Here is a 26300-nt window from a genome sequence, read left to right on the forward strand (position 1 = left end):
AAATAGTTGTAGGATAATAAGATATCTAGCAGTTTGATCACTTCAATAATTACAGCTACACTCAATTTTTTATGCATAGTAGATTATTTTTATAATATCAAGACACTCTTTTACGGGATCATTGGAGTATTAATTGGCTATATCCAGGGATGTAAGTTTAGTGTTCAGGTACTTTAATGTCAACCAGCCTGTTAGAAAGTTAAAATCTATTTTGTACATTATATGAATTCTGAAAACTGAATGCATCTTTCAATTTTTTATTCAATATATGATTCAGCTTGTAATTGGGGGATGTGGTATTATTACCTACAGGCTTAACAGATTTTTGTGTTTTTTGCACCTTAATTTGTCAACAAGATTAAGAAATAGTAGATTCATTATTTTAACCATCCAGTTTTCTGGATTCAAAAACAGGACAACAGCGTTGTTTTTGTTTCTTTTAAGATTAGGAAAAAGTTTTGGTAGGATCCTTTGTTACCTCAATGACACCATTAGAACTGAAGAACACCTCTGTTTCGCTGATATTCTGAAAACTGAATGCATCTTTCAATTTTTTATTCGATATATGATTCAGCTTGTAATTGGGGGATGTGGTATTATTACCTACAGGCTTAATAGATTTTTGTGTTTTTTGCACCTTAATTTGTCAACAAGATTAAGAAATAGTAGATTCATTATTTTAACCATCCAGTTTTCTGGATTCAAAAACAGGACAACAGTGTTGTTTTTGTTTCTTTTAAGATTAGGAAAAAGTTTTGGTAGGATCCTTTGTTACCTCAATGACACCATTAGAACTGAAGAACACCTCTGTTTCGCTGATATAATCGTTACCATAAACAACGACTGCACCTTTGTCAGTGTGCTCTGTTGTAAGTTAGCTGTTAACATTTTTTAAATCATGAAGATCTTTGTTAAATGCTGTGTTAGACATAACCATTGTATAGCTAACCATTTTTTCATTTTAATAGCAAGATTAATGGCACTAAACGTATTCATTTTAGCTGACTATGTAGCCCTTTTAGTCTAGGCAGTTATTTCTTTTAACTTATTCTACCTAAGTGCAGGGCAAACATTTGAATTCACATCTTTTTCAAGCACTTCCTATTCAGAATCAGAATTTTTACTGTCTCACAATGCACAAAGTTAAATCATTGATTTAATGTGTAGGGGACTTGTCAACACTGCAATTAAAATTCAAATGTATTACTGAAACAATACATGATAATAGCATTAATATAGAAATGTAATTGTTGCAGTTGTTTATTTCACATAAAACTGCTAAGCTTAGTTAACAACACTTTGCTTTCTTGTTCAGATTTTCACATTATCATTCAGAAATCTTTTTAAGGAATAATAACGGAAAATCCAGGATGGAATAATAGCATTTCTGTACTAACAAATTTCATAGATTTCATTTCAGTTGCCCTAACTCCATGCCGTGGATTTGTTTCTATTTTAGAATATTGTAAATTTTCATGCCTACATATTTCGAGGTTTGCACAAATAGCTTTAATGCATGAGTGGGAAGCACGAAATTCCCTTTGTTCCTAGAAAAAATGCATGTGAGTCAAATGAACTACTCTGTCATGAAATTGGTGTACTTTATGGGCCTCCTGTTTTTTAACTGCATTATGTTCCATGCATAAATTAGAAATCTTCTTATAACACCTATTATAAGTAGGTTCAAGGTATCTCTCCACACATCATCCAATACTAAGAATAATGTGATTGGAATCAAAGTTCTAGCTGCATAAATTCCTTGGTCAAAAGTCTTCATGTATTTGGTTAACCCATAAATGAACTGTAGGTTTTTAATTTTTAAAAGAACACACCTCCATTTAACTGTATTGTTGTTTGTTTAATTACAACTGAGGTTTTCGACTTTTATGCCATTTTCAAATGATTGATTTATGTAATTAACATACAACAATTGAAAATGGCATAAAAGACCAAAACCTGGCTCATAATTAAATAAACAACAATACAGTCAAATGGCAGTGTGTTTATTTAAAACTTATTGTTTGACTCTTGCTCAGCAACTGAACTGTATTTGTCTTTGATATGCTGTGTATAATAGAGCCACAATGAATTGTATACATCTTTTTGTTTTGTTAAAGAGAACATTATATACATACAGGAGAGAGATGGCAGAAAAGCGGTACCCATGATTTTGGATAATTTTGGTCCTGATGAAGTAAGGCCAACAGAGGAACTCTTAGCAGCAAATCGGGACATTCTGGAGGAGGATAATTGGGTTGCATTGAGTCTGAACCATGGTCAGCCATAATCACCGGTAAAACTGCATTATGTAAAAGTATGGGGCATTTAGAGGGGACAGAAAGATATGGAGTACTTGTTTTATTCTTAGGGTCCATTTCCTACAATGTCTGTAACACTGAACTCCCATGGGAAATGAGGCATGAGTATATTGAAAACCATGTCATATACCCCAGCATTTACAACCATTTATGGAGGATTTTATTAGCCAATAGTTAGCTGATGGAGTAACAGAGGAGGCCACAATTGTGGTCGTGCCCAAAAAGTCAACAGACAGAGCCAAGAAATATAGGTTTTGCTGTGACTACAGCCATCTTAATAGTAAGGTGGTAATTGGTGAGTACCCTATACCCAATATCACAAATACCACTGATAACTTGGGATGTTGCTGGTATTTCTGTGCCATGTATTTAAGGAGTGGTATCATCAGTTAGAGGCAGTTCTGGAGGACTGATCAAAGACAGAATTCTCATTTCCTTGCAGTCATTATCAATATTAAAGTAAACGACTCAGATTAAAGAATGCACCAGCAACATTTCAGTGGTTGTTGGATGAAGTACTATGTGGGTTGAAAACTTGGCAATGTTTGGTGTATCTTGATTGTATATTGAGCTTTTGAAGGATATGGAAGAACATATGTAACAGTAGAGAGATGTTTTTCAAAGGCTGTGGGCTGCACATCTCATGCTGAGCAAAGGGAAGCATCATTTTGCCTTGGGGCATATGATTAACAAGCAGTAGGTGCAGACAGATGCCAAAAAAATACTAGTCAAGCCTTATTCAAGTAACTGAAGAAAGCTTTGTCATTGAGTCTGGTTTGGAGTTTCCCAGACAGTCGAAAAAAATTTATGCTACATTGTAACAGATCCAGTTAGGTGTTATGGTGTGCTTTGTATCAGGTAGTGAATGGTGAAGAACATCCTGTGACTTTCCCTTCAGGACAACTCAATAAGGTGGACAAGAACTATTCCACAACAGAGTAGGAAATGCTCAGCTTGATGTATGGAAGTACATATTTTGAAAGCTACTTGTGTAGAAAAAAAATTCAAAATAGTAACTGATTGTGCAGCTCTCAAATGGTTGCTGGGTTTGAAGAACCTCTCTAATAGGCTAACAGCATGGGCATTGAGGCTGAGTGAGATAGATCATGAAGTGTTGCATAAGCCAAGAAAGAAGTACAGTAACCCAAACAGTTTGTATAGGAAGGCAGCAGCATTACAGGCACTGGGTCACAGCCTTTTCGAGTGGCAGGCAATGCAAGCCACTGATGCCGACTACAAGCTGTACATGACACACTGCAGTTCATTATATGTGATGGCCTGTTATGTAAATTAATTTGGCTGGGGCTGCACTTGGTAGTGCTGGCTAAGGTCAAGGGGGAAGTAATGGAGGAAGCACATGATCACATGCCATCCAGGTATGGGAGTTGAGGGCAATGAACCAGAGGGTAGCCGAGTCCGAACAGGCTTGATATATTGATCAGTTGCTCGGTCAATTAAGAAAATTACAGGAGCACGTCAGTGTTCTTGGTTTAGATGATATATCAGGCAGTAGTGAGGAAAATGTTTTGGCCTCTGGTCAATTAGCCCACTTAGTGGTCATGAAGGAGAGGTAGCAGGAAGTAGACTGGGTTTTGTATCTTTCATTCAGCTGCCATTGTTCATTGGCTGCACGGAACTACTGAACTTCCCGTTGAACACGTTGCTCAGTTTAAGGTTATCTTATGGTTTATTACACTGCGTATCGTCTCAAAGCAAAGCTTAAGATCTAATGTACCAGCCTGAAGTTGTCGTGAAAGCGAAACAATAATTTCAAATACAGAGGCGTTTACCATGTCATAGGTGAGCGACCTGACTGAAACCAGTGCAGCGCAGAATCGCGCGAGTAGGCGAGCAATCCAACGCGAAGCGATGCGATACGGTTGTTCTGTGTTACGTGCGCAGCTCAGATAAGTACGCGAGAAAAATGCGTTTCCGACTTTTTTGCTATAACAAATACTGTATGTTAATAAGTCAAAACGACATCAACTGCTAGAATTAATTTTTCGATGGAGATTCTAGTTTTCATTTAAAAAATTAAAAACCACTTATTCCGGTTTTGCGCGTTTGTCCAATATATAGTACTTCTCGAGATGGCGGAAAGTGAAGATATAGCTCCGCAAATGTGAACAAAAACAGTGGTAAAAAGTGTGCAAAATGTAAAAAACAAAACATTTACAGTGAAGAGAAATGTGTTACATGCCATATGATTGTAAAAATATCAGAAGAAAGGATGGGAAAATCGACAAATTTCCTTAACGCAATCGCGAGTATAGCGTCCACATCGTCTTCCGGTCAACCTCGTGGTGAACATTATCGTGTATACTCAGACAAATGCTACTGCAACAAGCGAGCGGCGAAAGGTATTATGTGTGTTAAATGCAAAACTTTACACCATTACAGTGTGTAAGTGCTAATCCGAAACAAAAATTCTGGGCTTGTCGGGAATGTTATGTAGACGACATTGAAAAAAAATTGATCAGTGCAGAATGCGAAAGTGAAGTGATTGCAACGTTGCTAACTGAGATCGGCATTTTAAAACGTAAATATGAGGCCTTAACACAAGACGATCTACAGCCTGATATATTAAAATATAAAAGCGAACTGCAAGAAGCAAAAATAATAATAAGTTCATTAACTAATGAACTACAAAGACAGGCCTCACATAGAAAACACGCAGAGATCGATGAATTTCAACAGAAAATGCATACCAGCGAAGCGAAAATCTGTGCCCAAGTGGAATATTTGTCTCCAAGAATAAATAATAAATCTTCACGAAATCTCACTGAGTTAAATATCTACTCAGATAGCCACGGACGCGGACTGGCGGAAGTACTACGAAACCATTACGATCTGAAAGTATGCAGTCTTGTGAAACCAGGAGCACCAATGCGGGAAATTATAAGGGACGTTTTGCTGGACAAACAAGACAACAAAAATCGTCATGTTGTATTAATTGGAGGAGCAAATGACGTGTATTGTAACGAGTTAGCTAACGCTATTATCAGTCTCAAAAGTGCCCTCAGTTCGATAGAAAACCAAAAAGTAACTGTTATTGGTATACCACATAGGTATGACCTCATATCTGCTTCATGTGTGAACGCCGAAATTAAGGAAGCAAACAGATACAAACAGCGTGTAAAGTGTACCCAAACATAAGATTTCTATCAATCGATTTCCTGGATAGATGCAGCTTTACAAAACATGGCGTGCACCTGAATAGAAGAGGCAAGTCATATCTGTGCAAAGCAATTTACGAAACGTTAGAACCATATAAAAAACAAAGTATCTATGAATCAGTACCAGCCATTGTAATGAACTACCAATACATTACTGGAAGCAACCATGGATGAAGTGAATCTGTCTTGGAGACAACAACTAAAGCAGCTGCAGAACCACAAATTGCTACAGCATCACGATCAAATTCAGTAACAACTGCAGCACCAGCAAAACCAGCAACATCTGAACCAGTTCAAGCAACAAAACCAATAACAGCATGAGCACAAGCAACAGAAGCAGAAATGGTGTCAACAACTGTAGCAGTTCCACTACAGTCACTGGCAGAAAAGAGGAAGGAAACCACAGGCATCAGCAATTACAGGGCAAAACCAACAGATACTACAACAACAGATCCACCACCAACAGAAATAGTGCCAATAAAAGAATCAAAGGCAGCAACAGAAGCACCAGCAGCAACAACAGCAGCAGCAACTGAACCAACAACAACAGTAGCAGCAGCAACAAAACCATCAACAACAGTTGCAGCAACACAACACTGCCTAAGGAGGAATCAAAGACAAGGTACATCATCATTAAATAAGGATTTTTTATGGCCTCAGACAAAGAAATGGAAAAGATTGTGACAAATCAGCAAGAAAATTTGCAGATAAGTCACAACTACTATGGAAAAAGCAGCACATTACCAGGTAATGACAAAAGAAAAAATACTCGCAAAACAGTCAGGATAATGGGTCAGAATATTCAATGCCTCAGAAACAAAGTACTAGATCTAGAAGTAGCTTTAAATAATCTTGCTGATGTCTCTTGTATTTGTTTATCTGAACACTGGTGCAAGGCTAGTGAATTAAGTCTCATAAATATAAGCAAGTTTAATTTAGCAACACATTATTGCCAAAGTGTTTTTAAAAATGGTGGGGTATGCATTTACTCTAGAGTAGGACTGCAGTTCAAAGTGAAAACAGAATTGGACCATCTAAATACAGAAAAACATGTTGAATCATGTGCCATAGAGTTAAAAACTGAGGAGAAGAGTGAAAAACTAGTTGTCATTACAGTATATAGATCTCCACAGGGTGACAAAAACATATTCTTCAAAAAAATAGAAGCAGCATTAAACACTTTTTATAGTAATGAAGTGAAATTATTTTTATGTGGAGATTTTAATATTAACTTGTTAATTGAAAGTGATGAAAAAAGACAGCTTTTGAGTATACTCAGCAGCTTACACATGAAACCACTCTTTACAGATGCCACCATAATAACAGAACTGTCATCTTCTCTTTTAGACAACATTTTCTCAAATATGGGGAATGGTATCACTGAGCCACTAAACGTAAACTTAGGTCTTTTGGATCACAATACACTATTAACATACATAAATTATTCTATCCCCAAGGCAGTAAATTACAAGTGGGGATACAAAAGGCACTTCTATACAGAAAAAGTAAATACTTTCATCCAGTTGTTAGCTAATGAAACCTGGGAAGATGTCTTTGCACAAACAACAACCGAGGAATCTTTCAATGCGTTTTCTAGTATATTCATGCCCCTATTTGAGATGTGTTTCCCAAAAAAGCTCACAAAGATCAATGTCATGCCTAGGAACACAAGCCATTGGATAACACCTGCCATTAGATTATCTAGTCAAACACTAAAACATATCAGTCAACTAAAAAAAGATAACAAAGATGAACACTTCACAGATTATGTTAAGACATACAAGAAAATTTACAGGAAGGTGATCAAAAAAGCCAAGACAATGCACAATGACAGTGTAATTGCTGGGTCAGCAAACAAATCAAAAGCTATATGGAATGTAGTAAAAAAAGAAATAGGCCGAAGCAAAAATGTTAGAAATCCAGATGACTTTGTTTTAAAAGATGATCAAGGTGTGCTAGTCAGAAATCGTACTTTAGCAAATTACATTAATGACTACTTCATAAATAGTCCAATCAATCTGCATAAAAATTGTTCTAAGATTAGTATAACATCAATCCCAGAAGAACAAAGTGTTAATTCATTATTGCTACCTCCCACGAACAAATTGGAAGTTAATCGAATAATAAAAACAATGAAGAATAAAATGTCCTCAGGGATTGATGAGATACCTTGCTCAGTCATGATGTGATGTGCTAGTGTCATATCAGACCTACTCTCACACATCATAAACATATCATTTTCAGAAGGTGTCTTTCCACAACGATTAAAAATTGCAAAAGTAAAACCATTGTACAAAAGGGCAATATACATGAAGTGGGAAACTATAGACCAATAGCTTTATTATCGGTATTTTCAAAAGTAATAGAGACAGTCATGAAAAACAGAATTACAAATTACCTTGAGAAATTCAATCTATTGTCTGTATACCAACACAGCTTTCACAAAGGAATGAGTACAGAGTCAGCCATCACCCAATTCATTGAAAATATTGTAACGGGGCTAGATAAGAACAGCAGTACAATAGGAATAAATTTGGACCTCTCAAAGGCATTCGATACTGTCCAACATGATATCCTGCTAGACAAATTAGAATATGTTGGTATACGAGGAGTAGCTAAAAAGTGGTTTCAGTCATATCTCCATAAACAGGTAGTAGAAATTGCAACAACAAACAGTAAAAACCAAAGTATTGTTTACAGATCGGATATTCAAACTGTGCCAATAGGGGTACTGCAGGGGAGTGTTCTAGGACTTCTCCTATTTCTTCTTTACACAAATGATATCAAGATTCCAGTAAATGGTACTCATATAACCCTGTTTGCGGATGACACAAACATTGTAGTAACTGACATAAACCGGGTATTGCCAACATCTGCAACCAGAGTTATAGAATATTTGCAAAATTGGTTTGAAGTGAACAAATTAACCATAAATATCTCTAAAACTAATTATATCCATTACAGGAAAGCAAAGTCACACTCTGATCTAGATCTCAGAATACAAAATAAAGAAATTGTGAGAGTTGCTACCACAAAATTCTTAGGTGTACATATAGATGAAAATTTAGACTGGAAATCCCATATCCTGTATCTCTTGCATAAGTTAAGCTCTGCTTGCTTTGCTTTACGCGTTATTAGCTTTGTATGTAGTAGGGATTGTAGCAGAGCTGTTTACTTTGCTTATATACATTCTGCTATTACCTATGGCCTCATCTTCTGGGGTCATAGTAAGAAAAATCTCAAAACCATCTTCACTCTACAAAAACGAGCTGTTAGAATAATTACAAACAGTTCAAGGCTAACTCCTTCAAAGCAATTATTTAAATAGCTGAATATTCTACCCCTACCATGCCTCTATATACAGAAAAGCGTAATTAATGTAAAACAAAATATTAAAAATTTCCAATCCAACTCGGATCTACATACTTACAACACAAGAAAGTGCAATGACATTCATATAAAAAGAGTTAACAAGGCTTTGGCGCAGAAACAAACAAACATACAAGGAAGCAGATTGTATAACAAACTACCGGTAAAGATAAAAGAAATAAAAAAATTGTCTTCATTTAAAGAAGCAGTATTCAAATTTTTAATGACCAACTGCTATTATAGTGTAAAAGAATACCTGGAGTAACTTCATACTAAACAATTATATTTATGTACTCTGTGCCAATAGTAATTTTTATCTGACTGTTGCTATGATCTAAATAAATAATATGTACAAAAGTGCTAGAATTGTATGTGTTATATCTAAATATCAACTGTGTATTCCATGTAAAAAGTCTTTCTCATACATCAATGTAAATAATCAAAGTTGTACATGCTATTTCAATGTGGTCTGATGTTATGTAGTCTACTATGCACATCTGTATTTTGTATAGTATTGTTCACCCTATATGTGTGTATACATATACTATGTATTTTTTGACGAAATCCATGCAATGTAAATTGTCTCTGGATGAATAAACTCCTACTATTACTACTACTACTACTCATTCGATTCTGAGGAAACTAACTGGCACACAACTATGTTTTTTTTCTTATCTTACACGGTTTGACGATGAAATGTCAGTTTTTCCGACATTGCTCATAGCTATTGTGATACTTAATGTCTAAGTTGGCAATCACATAAAATTTGAAGGATTTGCAATGAAAATGTGGTTGTGGCTTCTGTACTTTTTGTTCAGGTTAGGTGGTACACTGTTGCGTATGAAATGCAGCTAACATACCGAAATTGTTTTTAAAACTGAAACGAAAGTCATATCTCATCGCAGTAGTAGAAAATTGTAGCTTAAGTGTTTTATTTGAGCATGCGAAAGTGCACTGCCTAAACAGCACAGCACGGTGCGTACTGTGTGTGATAAAGAGATATTCCTCGCTTGTAGACGAGTGCATCTTTGGAATACCACTTCATCACATGCGACTGAATTTGGCATTAACGATGCTTTATGTTTCGCTGTTAGTCCAGGGTGTCCATTCGTCCCGTTTTTCCCTGGACAGTCCCGTTTTTTACCGAATTGTCCCGCTGTCCCTAAAGTTTTTTTGGGGACGCTCAAATGTCCCGTTTTTTTTTATGATTCCGCTTGGTTAGAGTATTTTACGCTACTGGTTGTTTGACTTGCTATTAACTGCGCAATTATTTACGCTAGGAAGCGTGTGATGACTTTCAGCATACCACAAACATGTACCGAACTGTCAAAAATCGCAAGTAATTTTAAACGCACTTTAGGTTACGAGTAACAACGAAGATTCTTCTCTTCTAAATCGATCCACTGAATCCGTCCTTTCGGTCCAGAGATACTCTACACCACTTATACTTGCTGTCTGGCTTTCGTCACCACACTGTTATGTTTTGCACTGTGCAATCACTGTTTCATTATGCCAAAACGAAAGTGTAATTTCAACAGTTTCTTTTATCACTGGTAGTGGAGAAATTGTAGAATGTACTTTGTGCAGATCAAAATTTACTATTGGTCATGGTGGTAGGTCTGACATTGTGAATCACATTAAGATGAAGAAACATCGCATGAGTGATCAAACGAAAAGAGCAAATTAATGCGTGAGTGACTATGTAAACTTAAAACCAGTAACAGAAATGGATAGGCAGTTGGCAGCACAAGAAGCTACCACAGTGCAATGCATAACCATAGCTTTAAGTCAATGGGATGTACTACAGCAGTTGTTAAAAAACTTTTCAATCCTAAATTCACATGTGGACACACAAAATGTAATGCAGCCATTTCAAATGTTATTGCTCTGTAAGCAGCTAAGCAGGTTTTAAATGAACTGAAAAGTGCTAGATTCATTTCTGTAATGATTGATACATCGAATCATCTGGATTTGAAGTTGCTTCCTCCCTCATCAGGTATTTTCACGCTGAAAATGGCATCACGGTGAAAGTGCTCGAATTGGTTAATTTAGATTTACTTCAGAATTATGTGCTGGAGGTTTTAAAGAAATATGATCTTGAGGGAAAAGTGATTGCAGTTTCTGCAGACAATACTAACATCAATTTTGGTGGTAAAAAGAGGAAAGGAAAAAACAATTTGTTCTATAAACTGCAACAGAACACAGTGAATAATATAGTAGGTGTTGGCTGTCCAGCACATGTGGTGCACAATTCCTTACAAACTGGCTCAGATTGCCTACCCATCGACTGCCAGTTAATTGTAAACAAAATCTACCAGCATTTACTCATATATACAGTAAGGGTTGAATCTCTGAAGTCATTCTGTAAGTTTACTGAAACTGAATACAAAACTGTACTTGGGCACAGCAAGACAAGGTGGCTATCTCTGCAACCAGCATTGGAAAGAATTGTAGAGATGAAACTTCTTGGCAGATTAAAACTGTGTGCCCGACCGAGACTCGAACTTGGTCCCGAGTTCGAGTCTCGGTCGGGCACAGAGTTTTAATCTGCCAGGAAGTTTCATATCAGCGCACACTCCGCTGCAGAGTGAAAATCTCATTCTGGAAATTGTAGAGATATTTCCTGCTTTGAAATCATATTTCATTTCCCTTGATAAGTGCCCTGTTATCCTTAAACAGTTCTTTGATAACCCTGTGTCTATTGTTCTTCTACATTTTCTTGTTAGCCAGCTAAAACCTTTCTCCACAACAATTAAATGTATTGAGAAACAAGAAATCAAAATAGTGGAAGTTTACCAAGAAATAAACAAATTATTGGGTAAATTACAATGTAGAAAATCTGAAAGATTTCTCACAACCTTTGTACATGAGACTCTAAGAAAGCTGGAAGAAGAGGGTGAAATTACTGTAGGACAATTTCATATTTATGCTGACATCTTCTATGACTCTTGCATTGAGTATATTAAAGAATGGTGTTTACCATTTCTCACACCTTTCAAGGCATCTGACTGGTTTAATAGTGAAAAGGAGCAGCTACAGAGGAAGGATATTCAGGACTGTTGTGTTTTTGTTAAAAGTATTGTACCCAATTTTCATGTCATGTGCACAGAACTTCATAAAAAGTGAAGAAGGAGACAAAGAAAGTGTTAGTGCTATGTGGTGTAAAGTATTTGCTTATTTCAAAAGTAAAAACATTAACATGAAAAACATAATTCACTTGGTGGAGTTTTTTCTGGCAATTCCTGGGTCAAATGCTGCTGTGAAACGTGTGTCTTCGTTAGTGAACTCTTTGTGGTCAGATGAAAAAAACAGAATGAAAATTGAAACAGTGAGGGCCTTGCTCATTATCAAAACACACTTTAATGGTGTATCGTGTTCTGACTTTTGTGATACAATTTCAAACGAAAATGCACTTCTTGATAAAGTACATAAAAGTGAAAAGTATGGTGATAGTGTGGCAGAATAATTGTAAAAAGTGATTTGGGATCATCTGAGTGCACGTTGTAAACTTGTATGTGTATTAAATTTAGTCAATACAATATTTATGTCCCATTTTTTTTCTTCATTGTCCCAGATTTTTCTCTAATTTATTTTAAATGTCCCCTTTTTCAGTGAAAATGAAATGGACACCCTATGTTAGTCAAATGTCGAAATGAGAAACAAAGTAGTGGGGAGAGGGATTACGAAAAAAATGGCTTTCCCGACAAATCTTGTTGCAACATTGTAACATACTTTAAATACCGTGCAATTTTTATTTGAATTTTTTAAAAAATATCTAGTTTACACGATGACACTAGGTTGCAGGCAACTGCGCCACCGGCCACTGCGCATGCGCCCTGATCGTTTGTGCAACTCCTTGGTGAAACTAAACACTTTCGGCGTGTTCCAACTTTGGCGACACTAGTTGCATTACTTTTGAGGTTATGTGTGTTCGTAGAGTGTAGACAAACTAACGTAGATGGTTTGACAATATCTGAGCAGCAGGACAAAGTTTATTGAGTTAGGAGCACATATACAACTGAATTAAGAAAAATACAAGCAAGTGTAATTCTAACTGTGGCAATGCTCTGGTCTACAAGACTGAAACCCCATCGTTCGAGTTGGCCAACTCTTTGTTAAGGAATATTGTTGACAGGAGGGAAGGCTAGACAAATTCAAGAAGCTACATTCCTTATTCTATATTCATCTATTTAAAATGTCGCTGCAGTGCTCCCCATTCACATGGCTTAGAATTTTGAAGTATTGCCACTGTACTGGCTGGTTCAAATGGCTCTGAGCACTATAGGACTTAACTTCTGTAGTCATCAGTCCCCTAGAACTTAGAACTACTTAAACCTAACTAACATAAGGACATCACACACATCCATGCCTGAGGCAGGATTCGAACCTGCGACCATAGCAGTCACGCGGTTCCAGACTGAAGCGCCTTTAACCGCACGGCCACACCGGCCGGCTGCCACTGTACTGATCTATCTTCAAGAGAGTAGTTTGCAAACTATTCTCTTCCTAATGCAGCCTGCTTCGAATAACTATTGTTGCTAATGTTACTAATTATTACTGTTAATGTTAATAATTATTGGTGTTAATGAAATAGTGTCATCACCAACTAAAATCATATCTTATAGCATGCCGAGTGTTCTCGATTGTAATATGAAATGTAATTTCAGTTCTGGCGACAGTGCTTCAGGCATTACAGTACCTTTATTCCTTATTACATAATTAACTCTATTTAGAAGAAACGTGAACAGTTCTGGTGACATTCTAAGATAATTAAAAGAACTACTTGGATCTTCCGTTACAAATTATTTCAGCAAGGATGCTGAGCAACCGAGCTGACGTCTTTTCTTTATCCAGTGACGAATAGAAACACGTTTCTTATTTTTTTCCTTATGTAGCGATTCCATGCAACAAGTTTTAACTCCATCCAAACTCCAGCGACGTGCAGCTGCCAAAACTTTCATTTCAGACACAACTCAGGGACCCACAAAGCGACGAAACTTCGTGTATACTGGTGTCGCCGTGTCTACAGTCATATATGAAACCACTTGCGTGCAACTCATTCCACACAACGAGTGGCGCAACCCAATGTCGTCGTGTAAACTAAGATTTACTGTCTCAGCGGCATTCATTCAGAAATATTAAACTCAATTTTCTTTCAAGGAAGTATTTTACCGCAGTAATGGACATATGGGCACGTATGAAAAAATATGCATCTCTTATTTTGTTCTACACAACGAAATATTCAAAGCCTACAGCAATCGAAGTGTATCCCATGGGTAGGTTTACTTGTTAGATCTGCACACAGGCAGGCGCATTTGTCGCACTCGGCTAGACACTAGGGACGTGCAGTGGATCGGCTTAGCAGCAGACTGCTTTCAGAGGAGTAAACCGTGTTTGCCGACACAGTCCGGAGCAGAGGCTTAACCGCAACCGACTTCCACAAACTGCAGTGCCCTATGGACCCACTTCCGTTCTCTGGTGCCTCTGCGACTGACCTCTTGTAGTCAAGTCTGACAGTGGCATTGACGTTTGGTCCCATTCGTTTCTAACGCGAAAATGTAAAGCGTTCTTCCACAGTTAGCAGGCTATCTACTGTCCTCTAGTTAGCCAAGAAATAAGCAGAAAAATAATCATACAGCGATATGTGACTGTCTTCTCACAAAATACACTACTGGCCATTAAAATTGCTACACCACGAAGATGACATGCTACAGACGCGAAATTTAACCGACAGGAAGAAGATGCTGCGATAAGCAAGTGATTAGCTTTTCAGAGCACTCACAGAAGGTTGGTGCCGGTGACGACACCTACAACGTGCTGACATGATGAAAGTTTCCAACCGATTTCTTATACACAACAGCAGTTGTCCGGTGTTGCCTGGTGAAACGTTGTTGTGATGCCTCCTGTAAGGAGGAGAAATGCGTACCATCACGTTTCCGACTTTGATAAAGGTCAGATTGTAGTCTATCGCGATTGCGGTTTATCGTATCGCGACACTGCTGCTCGCGTCGGTCGAGATCCAATGACTGTTAGCAGAATATGGAATCGGTGCGTTCAGGAGGGTAATACGGAAAGCCGTGCTGGATCCCAACGGCCTCGTATCACTAGCAGTCGAGATGACAGGCATCTTATCCGCATGGCTGCAATGCAACGTGCAGTCACGTCTCGATCCCTGAGTCAACAGATGGGGACGTTAACAAGACAACCATCTGCACGAACAGTTCGACGACGTTTGCAGCAGCATGGACTATCAGCTCGGAGACCATGGCTGCGGTTACTCTTGACGCTGCATCACAGACAGGAGCGCCTGCGATGGTGCACTCGACAACGAACCTGGGTGCACGAATGGCAAAACGGCATTTTTTCGGATGAATCCAGATTCTGTTTACAGCATCATGATGGTCGCATCCGTGTTTGGCGACAAATCGGTGAACGCACATTTGAAGTGTGTATTCGTCATCGCCATATTGGCGTATCTCCCCGCGTGATGGTATGGGGTGCCATTAGTTACACGTCTCGGTCACCTCTTGCTCGCATTGACGGCACTTTGATCAGTGGACGTTATATTTCAGATGTGTTACGACCCGTGGCTCTACCCTTCATTCGATCCCTGCGAAACCCTACATTTCAGCGGGAGAATGTTGCAGGTCCTGTACAGGCCTCTCTGGATACAGAAAACGTTCGACTGCTGTCCTGGCCAGCACATTCTCCAGATCTCTCACCAATTGAAAACGTCTGGTCAATGGTGGCCGAGCAACTGGCTCGTCACAATACGCCAGTCACTACTCTTGATGAACTGTGGTATTGTGTTGAAGCTGCATGGGCAACTGTACTTGTACACGCCATCCAAGCTCTGTTTGACTCAATGCCCAGGCGTATCACGACCGTCATTACGGCCAGAGGTGGTTGTTCTGGGTACTGATTTCTCAGAATATATGCACCCAAATTGCGTGAAAATGTAATCACATGTCAGTACTAGTATAATATATTTGTCCAATGAATACCCGTTCATCACCTGCATTTCTTCTTGGTGTAGCAATTTTATATTATCCACATTAACTTTCCTGTGTAATGTCCTACACTATAGCTTTTATTAAGATATTAAAGCATTATATATCTGACAAGCGCTTGGAATAAATGGCGTCACTGAAGTAACAAAGATCATGTGATAGCGGTTTGTACATATATAGGTAGCGGTGTTACCGCTTACACAAGCTATAAAAGGGCAGCGCATTGGGTGAACTATTATTTGTACTCAAGTGATTCGTGTGAAAAGATTTCCAACATGATTATGGACTCATGACGAGAATTAACAGACGTTGAACGCGGACTGGTAGTTGGAGCATCGGACATTTCGTTTCGGAAATCGATCGAGAATTCAATATTCGGAGATCCATAACGTCAAGAGTGTGCCGACAATACCTTATTTCAGGAATTACCCGTCATCACGGACAACGCAGTGGCCGACAGCCTTCATTTAACAGCCGAGAATAACTGCTGTCAGTGCTTACAGAGAAGCAACACCGCTTGAAATAACCGTACAAATCAATGTGGGACGTAAGACGAACGTAACCGTTAGGACAACGTGACGAAATTTGGTGTTAATAGGCTACAGCAGCAGACGACCGAAGTGAGTGCCTTTGCTAACAGCACGACATCGCCTTGTGGGCCTCTCCAGGGCTCGTGACCGTATCGGTTGGATCCTGCACGAATGGGAAACTGTAGCCTGGTCAGCTGAGCCCATGTTTCAGTTGGTAAGAGCTGATAGTAGGGTTCGAGTGCGACGCATATCCCACGAAGCCATGGACCCCAGTTTTCAACCACGCACTGTGCAAACTGACTGTGGCACGGTAACGGTGTGGTCTGTGTTTACATGGATTGGATTGCGTCCTCTGCTCCTACTGAACGGACTGGAAATTGTTATGTTCGACTACTTGGAGACCATTTTCAGCCACTTATGGAGTTCATTCGCGTCTGGTTTGAAGAACATTCTGGACAGTTCGAGCGAATGATTTGGCCACCAGGTCACCCGACATGTATCCCATCGAACATTTATGGGACTTGATCGAGAGGTCAGTGCCTGCACAAACCCCTACAACGGCAACACTTTCGCAGTTGTGGACTGCTATAGAGGCAGAATGGCTCAGTATTTCTGCAGGAGACTTCCAACGACTTGTTGAGTCAATATTACGTCGTGTTGCTGCACTGCGCTGGGCGAAAGAAGCTCCAACACCATATTAGGTGATATCCCATGAGTTTTGTCGCGTCAGTTTAGTTTTCGCTTTGAGACAAAGCAAACTCCACTCCGCTCCAAGTAAGTGAACACGCCACATACTTAGAATCATTCTCACAGTCGCTCATAATGAGTTATTTGGGGACTGCTGAAGAACGGGATACAACGCGTCGACTTTGACCAATGACGTCATAGGTTGCCAGAGATAATTTGTTACACAGATTTAACAGATGAGAGGAATGTGGCCGGCCGCTGTGGCCGAGCGGTTGTAGGCGCTACAGTCTGTAACCGCGCGACCGCTACGGTCGAAGGTTCGAATCCTGCCACGGGCATGGATGTGTGTGATGTCCTTAGGTTAGTTAGGTTTAAGTAGTTCTAAGTTCTAGGGGACTAATGACCTCAGATGTTAAGTCACATAGTGCTCAGAGCCATTTGAGAGGAATGTGCGTAAACAAAGCATTACAGGAGAGAAAACAGATGGTTGACATATATCACTACCAGTAATATTTCGACCTTAATGTTAAGGATATCGATTGTTTGAGTCCTAGTACATCTGTAAAAAAATGAAGAAAAGAAGGGATAGAAGCAGCGGTAGCATAGAATACCTCAGTTGACATACATATGAGTTATATCTCGAACTTCAGTCGATCTGTATAGGTTAACTGTAGTAGGGGATAAAAAATTAACGTACATAGGTTTCCTCGTTTTAGTTAGCATTAGTATCCTATTCTTTAGTTGAACTTTATAGGGCAACTGAAGTACGGGATACAAATTTTACATGTGTTGTTTCTTTCGCCTCCGCTGCCACTAATAGTCTGCTCTTACGCACATAGTAGTACTACCGACGGCGGAATGATCCTCATACATAATATTTGTATCCCCTATATAGGTCAACTGAAGAACAGGATACTACTGCTAAAGAAAACGAGGAAATCGACGTACGTTACATTGGCAACCTGTACCTCACTTGAACTACGCGAAGGAGTAAGAAGACGACACACATAAAATTTGTATCCCGTACTTCAGCATGGAATACAATTTTTTTGCGTTCGACGCTGATAGTATCGATTGAAAGTTATAGTCCTGCTAGGGACGACAAGAAAATCATCAGCAGTGAAATTTGCATCCCATTCTTTAGTGAGCTATATAGGTCAACTGAAAAATAGAATATTAGTACTACCGAATGGGAAATAACTTCATTTATAACATGTGTATTCTGTACTTCAATTGACCAATGTACGTCAACTGAAAAGTAGGATACTAGTGCTACGGAAGGCGAAAAATAGCGCCATACATAACATTTGTATCCTGCTCTTCAGTTGACCTATATAGATAAATCACATCAATGTTACATATATCGCGCTTTTCGTCTAGCTAGTACCAGTACCCCGTACTTCAATCGACCTTTGTACGTCAACTGAAGAACGGGATACAAATTTTACGTGTGTCGCTGTTTTCGTCTTTAGCAGTGCTAGTATAGACTCAAAAAAATCGTAGTGATACTAGTGCTGGGAAAGGGAACAAGAACAACAGCTGCAAAATTTGTATTACGTACTGCAGCTGACGAACCCATAGGTAACGGTGTAATACAACAATGGAATACGTCAAAATAGACAAATGCACTAAAACAAAAAAATAAGAAAATTGAACTTACCAAACGGAAATTCCTCCGCAAAAAACCGAAACTCACATAGAAAAATATCAACAAAATTAACATACCCACATAAAGTAGAAACACAACATTACGAAAACACACACACATGCACACACACAAACACACACAGTCACCCACAACCCCGCATCTCAATCTGAAATTAACTAACAAATTTTGGAAGATCCATTTGTACAACGTGTTTAAGAAAACACTTAAACGGGCAATATATATCGGGTTCACTACGCCTCCATGAATATTCATCTAAGTGACTCGAAATCCGTCGCTTCCCCATCCGTACAACAGATTTTATTGCTGACCAATAACCTTCTATACTATTTGCATAAGCCCCGTTTGATGAAGATCTGAACTGAATATTGTGATTAACAAAAAGATGCTGAAAACTGGTATTCCCCAAATCCCTATATGAAGAAAAACCATCGGAAATCACTACGGAACCCTCTGCAACATGATCTTCAATTAATGTGACCAAAACTTCCCTCGTTCGAAATGGTTCAAATGGCTCTGAGCACTATGGGACTCAACTGCTGAGGTCATTAGTCCCCTAGAACTTAGAACTAGTTAAACCTAACTAACCTAAGGACATCACAAACATCCATGCCCGAGGCAGGATTCGAACCTGCGACCGTAGCGGACTTGCGGTTCCAGACTGCAGCGCCTTTAACCGCACGGCCACTTCGGCCGGCTTCCCTCGTTCGATTGGAAACTATTTTAAAAACTACGTCGTCACATTCTGGACCTGAAACTGCAGCCCCACAAACCCATAATCCTACCGCAGGTTCCCCCCTGTTCTACTTCTTTTTGCCAAAATGCGACTCATCGATTTCGACTATAACCCCCCCCCCCCCCAACGGCCCCCTATACTTTATATATTCCCCATAAGCTTCCCTACAAAAAGAGTACCAATCTACAACTGTACGCTCACTCACACGACATTCATGCACACACAGCAACACAGGATACATCAGACACCAACAGTATGTAATTTTTATGATATCCCTCAAGGCGAGATTAGATTTCTCGAACCAAGTTCCTCGTCTAATGGACCGCCACAACCGATCTTTGCTGCAGCGCCATACGAATAAGCCGTGAGTACGACGAGCGGACACACTTGTCAGGCGCATATGTTCGCCGCACTCACGATGTCGAACGTAATCAGCAACAAGCCCAGACATTTGTAAATATCGAATGGTTGCCACCATGTCTACGCCCATAGCCTCCTTTAAGCCATCCATATACAGGGTGTTTCAAAAATAACCGGTATATTTGAAACGCCAATAAAAACTAAACGAGCAGCAATAGAAATACACCGTTTGTTGCAATATGCTTGGGACAACAGTACATTTTCAGGCAGACAAACTTTCGAAATTACAGTAGTTAAAATTTTCAACAACAGATGGCGCTGCTGTCTGGGAAACTCTATAGTACGATATTTTCCACATATCCACCATGCGTAGCAATAATATGGCGTAGTCTCTGAATGAAATTACCCGAAACCTTTGACAACGTGTCTGGCGGAATGGCTTCACATGCAGATGAGATGTACTGCTTCAGCTGTTCAATTGCTTCTGGATTCTGGCGGTACACCTGGTCTTTCAAGTGTCCCCACAGAAAGAAGTCACAGGGGTTCATGTCTGGCGAATAGGGAGGCCAATCCACGCCGCCTCCTGTATGTTTCGGATAGCCCAAAGCAATCACACGATCATCGAAATATTCATTCAGGAAATTAAAGACGTCGGCCGTGTGATGTGGCCGGGCACCATCTTGCATAAACCACGAGGTGTTCGCAGTGTCGTCTAAGGCAGTTTGTACCGCCACAAATTCACGAAGAATGTCCAGATAGCGAGATGCAGTAATCGTTTCGGATCTGAAAAATGGGCCAATGATTCCTTTGGACGAAATGGCGGCCCAGACCAGTACCTTTTGAGGATGCAGGGACGATGGGACTGCAACATGGGGCTTTTCGGTTCCCCATATGCGCCAGTTCTGTTTATTGACGAAGCCGTCCAGGTAAAAATAAGCTTCGTCAGTAAACCAAATGCTACCCACATGCATATCGCCGTCATCAATCCTGTGCACTATATCGTTAGCGAATGTCTCTCGTGCAGCAATGGTAGCGGCGCTGAGGGGTTGCCGCGTTTGAATTTTGTATGGATGGAGGTGTAAACTCTGGCGCATGAGACGATAAGTGGACGTTGGCGTCATTTGGACCGCAGCTGCAACACGGCGAACGGAAACCCGAGGCCGCTGTTGGATCACCTGCTGCACTAGCTGTGCGTTGCCCTCTGTGGTTGCCGTACGCGGTCGCCCTACCTTTCCAGCACGTTCATCCGTCACGTTCCCAGTCCGTTGAAATTTTTCAAACAGATCCTTTATTGTATCGCTTTTCGGTCCTTTGGTTACATTAAACCTCCGTTGAAAACTTCGTCTTGTTGCAACAACACTGTGTTCTAGGCGGTGGAATTCCAACACCAGAAAAATCCTCTGTTCTAAGGAATAAACCATGTTGTCTACAGCACACTTGCATGTTGTGAACAGCACACGCTTACAGCAGAAAGACGACGTACAGAATGGCGCACCCACAGACTGCGTTGTCTTCTATATCTTTCACATCACTTGCAGCGCCATCTGTTGTTGAAAATTGTAACTACTGTAATTTCGAAAGTTTGTCCGCCTGAAAATGTACTGTTGTCCCAAGCATATTGCAACAAACGGTGTATTTCTATCGCTGCTCGTTTAGTTTTTATTGCCGTTTCAAATATACCGGTCATTTTTGAAACACCCTGTACATTGGAATAGATAAATCCATACCCACAAACGAAAACGAAAAACTAAAAATTCTTCTAAAATAAAAGCTATTCGTCCAAATTATCTCAAACTCACTAAGAATTGGAAACAACCGATTATTTAAATCGGTGCATACGAAAAAAAATTTACGCAATATCTAGCACTGTCTTTTAAAACAGCATTCCCATTTTTCAATATACAACGATGACGCTTATCCACAGCAGACAACCCATTTATTATTTATGGCTCGAAAGTAGACACATAATATCTATAAGTAACCTATGGCGCCACTGGTGAAAGCCGACGGGTTGTATCCCGTTCTTCAGTAGACCCATTATTTATACATAGTGGTGTTCCTGTGATCCCAATGCGACATATCCTGATAAGCTAATACATTATGGCCATGTAATTAACACACTTTTTTTCTGTCTTGTTCATAAATCATTTCTTACTCTCAATATGTGTTTCGGCTAGCTGCCATCATCAGATCTGTCATGAAGCTAAAAGGAAAACCGTGAGATGTAAAATTCTTTTTCTCAAGAAGGGAAGATGTCCATGGGATGCACATTATTTCAGCAAGTCACAGAATGAGTAGTGCTCACAGTAAAAAGGTTACGAATACAGAAATGTATATGAGTAATACATACCAAGTACTTTAAAACGTCAATATAATGTACATCGTCAAATAGTACATGTTCGCACGACGTGTAGGTGTATACTGGCTGCGATACAATCACCGGGAAGAAGGGAAATTATTCGGCCAGCATCAGGTGGCGCTCAAGGCAAAATAACACAGCACGCTATTTGCAAGTGCATGCATGAATTAAATATAAATTTGATTAAAAATACACTTTCCACTTTTGTTAGTATGTTAAGTAATCATTAAAGCAATATATCCATATGGCTTAATACTTGTTCATTTGTATGTCTGTCGTGAGATTTTAGCAAAATTCTCGTAACATAAGACTTGTATAATGTATGACAGCTTGCCGCACCAAGTGCAAGGCTGCTGACCAGAATGAGAGAAATCGTGGAGTCCAACAACAACAACAGTAAATAACCAGCAACAGAATACAACAAAAATTAATGAAAAAATCGTATGAATATGACTCCAAGGCAACCAATGTTCAGTCTACGGGTGATAAAAAGGTCAGTATAAATTTGAAAACTGAATAAATCACGGAATAATGTAGATAGAGAGGTAAAAATTGACACACATGAGGTTTTATTAGAACCAAAAAAATACAAGAGTTCAAAAAATGTCCGACAGATGGCGCTTCATCTGATCAGAATAGCAATAATTAGCATAACAAAGTAAGACAAAGGAAAGATGATGTTCTTTACAGGAAATGCTCAATATGTCCACCATCATTCCTCAACAATAGCTGCAGTCGAGCAATAATGTTGTGAACAGCACTGTAAAGCATGTCCGGAGTTATGGTGCGGCATTGGCGTCGGATGTTGTCTTTCAGCATCCATAGATATGTCGGTTGATCACAATACACTTGTGACTTCAGGTAACCCCAAAGCCAATAATCGCACGGGCTGAGGTCTGGGGACCTGGGAGGCCAAGCATGACGAAAGTGGCGGCTGAGCACACGATCATCACCAAACGACGCGCGGAAGAGATCTTTCACACGTCTAGCAATACTTTTTTGGGTTCTAATAAAACCCCATGTCTTTCCAAGCATGTGTGTCAATTTTTACCTCTCTATCTACATTATTTCGTGGTTTATTAAGTTTTCAAATTTATACTGGCTTTTTGATCACCCGGTATGTGGAGTCAATAAAAGTAAAGTGGAGGTGACGGGGCTTGTTTGTCAAGCACTCAAATGTCATAATAGATGACAAAAGAAGTTGTGGCTGCCTTTCTCTATTAAAATATGACTCAAGTTCTTTCAGTCACTGCATACATGGCCCTCTCGTGTAGCATTTTGAGGCTTTCTGTAATATGGTCCTGATTGTGGTTCTCGGAGCTTTCCTAAAACACTCTTGGTGGAGCCGTACATGTTCTCCCTAAATCTTGTTGCAAAATTCCTAGCGGTTTGGCCTATACCAAATTTATTGCAATCCCTTCACTTGCGGTTATGCGCTCCAGACCTCCAAAATTAGTTTTCACTGTTTTCTGTATTGTGCCTTGAGCATCAGCTGATGTCGTCCGAATGATTTACCTCCTTACCGGCGACTGTGTCGTTGCCAGGATACACCTACACCTCGTACATGTACTATTTGACGATATAGGCCTACACTGAATACACGAAAGTCGTGGGATACCTCCTAATAACGAGTCGGACCTCTTTTTCCCGGCATAGTACAGCAAATCGACGCGGCATGGACTCAATAAGACGTTGTAAGCGCCCTGCAGAAATATTGAGCCATGCTGCATCTATAGGCGTCCACAATTGCGAAAGTGTTGCTGGTGCAGGAGATTGTGCACGAATTGACTCTCGATTACGTCCCATAAAATTTCAATGGGATTCTTATCGGACAATATGGGAGGCGAAATCATTCGCTCGAATTGGTCAGAATGTTCTTTGAACCAATAGCGAACAATTGTGGCAAATGACATGCTGCATTGTCATCCCTAAAAACTCCCTCGTTGTTTGGGAATATGAAGACCATGAATGGCTGCAAATGATCCCCAAGTGGCCGAAAATAAACATTTCCAGTCAATGATCGGTTCAGTTGGACCAGAGGACCCAGTCCATTCCATGTAAACACAGCCCAGACTATTATGTATCCGCCCCCAGGTTGTACATTACCTTGTTGACAGCTTTGGTTCATGGGGAATCTGCACCACACTCGAACCCTATCATGAGCTTTTACCAACTGAAATCGGCCTCAACTGACCATGGCGCGGTTTCACAGCTATCTAACTAGGGTCCAACTGACCTGTCAAGAGCCCGAGAGACGCACTGCAGTCGATGCCGTACTATTAGCAAAGGCTTTCGCATCGGTCGTCTGCTGCCACAGACCGTTTAACGCCAAATATCGCCGCACTGTTCTAACTGATACGTTCATCGTACGACCCACATTAATATATGCGGTTATTTCACGCAGCGTTGCTTGCACACTACCTTGTTGACCCTTTTGGTGCATTCTACACAAATGTCGCTGCTCTGGGTCATTAAGTGAAGGCCACCGGTCACTGCGTTGTCCATGGTGTGAGGTAATGCCTGAAATTTGGTTTTCTCGGTACTCTCTTGGCACTGTGTTTCTAGGAGTAGTGCTTTCCCTAACGATCGATATTCGATATGGAATGCCCCAAGCCTATAGCTCCAACTACCATTTGGCGTTCAGAGTGTATTAATTCCCGTAGTGTGGCCATAATGTCGATGGAGAACTTTCCACATGAATCACTTGTGTGCAAAGAACAGCTCCGCCAATATGCTGACCTTTTATACCCTGAGCCGAGCGGGATAGCCGCGCGGTCTGGGGCGTCTTTCACGCACTGGTGGATTTTGGGCGTGGAACTGGAGCCTTATTGCGTCCCAGATTTATTTCATTAGGTTCAGATCAGTTCAGTTTCGTGGCCAAGACGTCAACGTGAATTCACTATCATGTTCCTCAAACCACTGTAGCTCTATTTTAGTCTTTTGACACAGATATTTGCCCTCCTGGTAGCTGCCATCCCCGTCAGTGAAGACATCAAGCACGATCAAGAATAAATTTCATATAGTCATAGTGCCTTCGATTACTACCACAGATATAGTGTTAGCCTTGGTGGAGTTCCAACATAGCGTAATACTGTCCCCACTGGCCTGTGTTCATGGCAAGGTACATGGTTCGAGCAGACTTTCGCCTGCATGATGGAGTATCTGGACACTACCATCGACCCGGTGTAACAAGAAACTTGATTCATCCGACCAGACGAACGTTTCCATCGATCTAAGGTCCAATCACGATAATCCCATACCCACTGCAATCGTAATCTACGATGTCGTGTGGTCAACATAGGAACTCGCAGGAATCTTATGATGCGGGCCCCCTGTTCACCAATGTGTGCTAAAAGGTGTGCTCCGAAACGAATGTGGCTGGTGCCGGCATTGTACTCTGTCGTCAGATCTGCCACAGACAGTGGAGTGGGCAATCCTCCTACCTCCATGTTCAGTGATGAGGCAAGGACGCCCAACAGTTCGTCGCCTACTCATAGTATCACTGTCCTTCAGCCACTCTCCATATATGCTGACAAAATAAGTACACGGACACGAGCTTCAAAGTTATGGAGATGCTTGTTCCCAGGCGCCAGGCCACGACAATCTGCCTATCTCAGTGTATTTCCCCATCTGCAGTCGTCATCATTGCTAGAATTATTCCCCTTTCGTCTTTGTTTCACTTATATATTTACCCTTCTACATCTACATCTACATCTACATCCATACTCCGCAAGCCACCTGACGGTGTGTGTCGGAGGGTACCTTGAGTACCTTTATCTGTTCTCCCTTCTATTCCAGTCTCGTATTGTTCGTGGAAAGAAAGAATGTCGGCATGCCTCTGTGTGGGCTCTAATCTCTCTGATTTTATCCTCATGGTCACATCGAGAGATATACGTAGGAGGGAGCAATATACTGTTTGATTCGTCGGTGAAGGTATGTTCTCTAAACTTCAACAAAAGCCCGTACCGAGCTACTGAGCGTCTCTCTTGCAGAGTCTTTCACTGGAGTTTATCTATCATCTCCGTAACGCTTTCTCGATTACTAAATGATCCTGTAAGGAAGAGCGCTGCTCTCCGTTGGATCTTCTCT

Source organism: Schistocerca americana, chromosome 4, assembly GCF_021461395.2.
Source record: "Schistocerca americana isolate TAMUIC-IGC-003095 chromosome 4, iqSchAmer2.1, whole genome shotgun sequence".
NCBI lineage: Eukaryota > Metazoa > Arthropoda > Insecta > Orthoptera > Acrididae > Schistocerca > Schistocerca americana.